The sequence below is a fragment of the Seriola lalandi genome, unplaced genomic scaffold (genome assembly GCF_002814215.2).
Source record: "Seriola lalandi dorsalis isolate HSWRI2012SDOR001 ecotype SW California unplaced genomic scaffold, Sedor1 jcf7180002054933, whole genome shotgun sequence".
Classification (NCBI taxonomy): Eukaryota; Metazoa; Chordata; class Actinopteri; order Carangiformes; family Carangidae; genus Seriola; species Seriola lalandi.
The window spans coordinates 4,546,359-4,549,836 of record NW_019525485.1 but is presented as its reverse complement, the minus strand read 5'-3'; the positions used below and the strand labels follow the sequence as shown (position 1 = coordinate 4,549,836).

General features: G+C 39.8%; 1 long non-coding RNA gene across 1 annotated transcript; it reads left to right on the top strand.

The window, feature by feature from the left end:
- The first annotated feature begins 6 nt into the window (after positions 1-6).
- On the top strand, positions 7-3,258 carry LOC147817604 (uncharacterized). Its single transcript, XR_015436232.1, has 2 exons — positions 7-2,175; positions 2,593-3,258. It is a non-coding gene; the product is annotated as an uncharacterized LOC147817604 (long non-coding RNA).
- The last annotated feature ends 220 nt before the right edge of the window (positions 3,259-3,478 follow it).

Genomic DNA, 3,478 nt, shown 5'->3' with positions numbered 1-3,478 from the left:
AGTTAATGGAAGAGCTACACAAAGACATTAAATGTTACTTATTTTCACAGTTGTTTAGTGATATTTCATTGAATTGAACTTACCCAATTGTTTGTAGCATGTGCTCCCATCCGTGCTCCCTCCAAGCCAAGGTGAAAGGTCAGACTTTCAAACAGGAGGTGGGAGAATCCAATTGGATTTTTAGAAGGGGAAACTCGGATCGTACTAACTCATCCTTCACAACGGGCCTCTGTTCTTACATATATTAACATACAATGCAGTTTCAATACTGTTCTGAATAGTCACATGTCATACATTCACACAGCGCATCGCCTCCCATCCACCAAACGCTGCAGATAAAAACATGGATTAAAAATCTTATTTCTGACAAGCACAAACCAAGTTATGTGCTTTGTAGGCTTTTCAGTTGGTATTTGTATTTGAGAACATGCTTTCTAAGTTGAAACTTTTGTGTTAGGTGAATTGAGTCATTAGTTGGAAAATTAACATTTATTCTTTGTCTTTGTCAGAGGGCAGAAATGTGTGTGTTTTTCATTTTGGATTTGATTCTTGATTTCCTTATGGGTTGATTATTTTGAGTATTTTTGAAAATGAGCTGCTCTTTGTCCCTTCCTTTACTATGCCGCCTTTATACCTAAATATACTATGACCTTTTTGGATGTTTTTATGCCTCACTATAACATTTTGTTTTTTCACCTTAAGACCTTACTATACTATGACTTTCATGTTTTTATGCCTTATTATACTGTTGTTTTTTCACATTTTTTGCAAAACCATAGAATGTCATTTTTTCACTTTTAAGGCCTTACTATACTATGACGTCTCCATACGTTACTATACTATAACTTTTTGGATGTTTTTATGTCTTATTAAACTATGTCGTTTCGCTCTCTAGAGTAGCCCTCTGACTCCTGAAGCCGCTCGGTCAGAGATACATACAGTATCTTTTTCCCAAAAAAGTAGTAAGATCAAACCAGATACAAACCCACAACCTCTGAGTCTGTAGAGTAGCCGTCTGACTCCTGAAGCCGCTCGGTCAGAGATGAAGAGCACATCTTTCTCAAACCTTTTCAGTCTTTCCTCTGTGTGTTGGTCCCAAAAAGTAGTAAGATCAAACCATATTTTAACTCTCAACCTCTGAGTCTATAGAGTAGCCTTCTAACCCCTGAAGCCACTCTGCCAGACATAAAGAGCACCTCTATCTCACTTTTTGGGACCGTCACACAGAAGACAGACTCTTTATCTCTAACTGAGTCTCTAAGGGGTTAGAGGGCTACTCTACAGACTGAGAGATTGAGAGTTCAAATATGGTTTGATCTTACTTCTTTTCTGGGACCAACACTCTCTCTCTCTCTCTCTCTCTCTCTCTCTCTCTCTCTCTCTCTCTCTCTCTCTCTCTCTCTCTCTCTCCTGGTATAAGAGTGAAAGCCACAGGATTAAAAAGTGAGCATTTTGTGTAAGAATAAAACATGTGAAGATAAAAGAAACCCTCTCACCGCTCTGATCCGTATCTGAACAAGATACAGAAAAGGTTGCAGCCCAGAGAGGAATAAGTGAATATTTGGAATGTTAAGAATCCTATTGGAGTTAATTACTCGCGAGAGAGCGGCCTTGAAAGTGACGTCACGTCAGGCACCAGGTGAGAGTCAGAGAAGTGTAGTCGTGAGGAATAAGGCAGCGAATTACTGGAGAAAAGGTGGACTTATTAGCCAACTCAGTGACGCATTTGCAACAATAAAAAGTAAAAAAAGAAAAGAAATTTGAAGGGGTGGCGGCTATGATTTAGCAGTGGCGGGAATGTAGAGGAAACACTGCTTGTAAGCGGCGTTTGATCTTAAATCTTAAGTCATTTCAGTCTTTGCTCTCAGTGTCCGCCCTCAACCCTCCACCCCTGATTATATGTAATTAGAACATGTACATACATTGAAGGCAGGTGAATGTCATCTCATTGTCAGCCCTCAAAGTTCATGCGATTGGCTGATTTCAACATACAACCTGTACAACCGCTGTTTTGGCCAGCAGCCAAACACCCCTCTGTTCTCTCCCCCGCTTGGTACAATCCGGGTTCCCCCTTGTATAAATCAAATTGGATCCGTCCACCTCCTGTTTGACAGTCTGACCTTTCACCTCGGCTTGGACGGAGCTCGGATGGGAGCACATGCTACAAACATTTGGGTAAGTTCAATTCAATGAAATATCACTAAACAACTATGAAAATAAGTAACATTTAATGTCTTTGTGTAGCTCTGCCATTAACTTCCAAGTCATGTCAAAGGAAATCATAGTAGTAGTAGTAGTAGTAGTATTAATAATTGAAATTTAATTTCTCTGTTGACTTTCAAACATCTGAACTGGTGATATCATTGATAGAAAATGTAGGAAAAGGCAAAGAAAAATCAAAAGAGGGGAAGACGGCCTGCGGTGCTTTAGTCAGAAAACTTTACACCACATTTGTGTCTGTGTGCACTTCTCTGTTCATTCAGCAGCCTGGACAGAAGACAGACTTATATAATGACAAAACATATAATATTTTCTGACAGTTAAGAGATAAGGCTTTGCAGAAAACAGTGTGTGTCTTTGCTTGTCAAATAGTTTGTTGCAGTGGCATGAGGAGGTTGACTGTTCAGACTGAGATGTGCCACATTCACCCACGTTGTAGTGAAGAGGAGCGGCTGTCCATAAGACCGTAAGGTGGCCACTGTTGGGTCTGAGCTCTACCTGGGCACCATTAAGTTAACAGTACTCTACCTCATGAGCTGGACACCAAATATGTTAGATTTCGGTCGTTTATCAATTTATCGGCTATCAAAAATTAAGAAAATATTAATATGAAAAAAAAATAATATTAAATAATAACTTTAAAATGAATTAAAGTTCACGGTGCACCAGCCTAAACTAATAGGCAAAATAGCCAATATGGTTTTAGTCTCAATCTATTACCATTAGTTTGGAACTCTGATTAATCATTAGCTTACTAACTATAACCAAATTACCAAATCAATAGTAAGTTACAGTCGAAGGATCGGAATTCTACCGAGTAGAGGTTGGCGATATTCACGCTTGTGCAACATTAAACACACCAGTCGTTATACTTAAAAGTACATTTATTTACAATGGAGCAGAGTAATATACAATGTCTAATCTAGCATATACAGGTGTGTGTGTGTGTGTGTGTGTGTGTGTGTGTGTGGGGACACAGACAAAGGCAAGATGGCCGACTCAAAGCGGTCACTGTGACCACATGACCTGAACAAAGAAGACTACAAAGATGGCGGTAAACAAAGAAACTACTAAAATGGCCACTGAGACCACCTAGTGTGTGTGAGAGGGAAGGTGTGAGTTTCTTTGTTAGCCTAGCTCATGTAATCTAAAGGTACCAGGTTAGAGGGGGGAGGTTAGCTTCATGCAAGTTCTAGGACTGAGACGTACCGCTACGTGTGTGAACATACGAGTACTCGATTAACTGTACGACTGACCG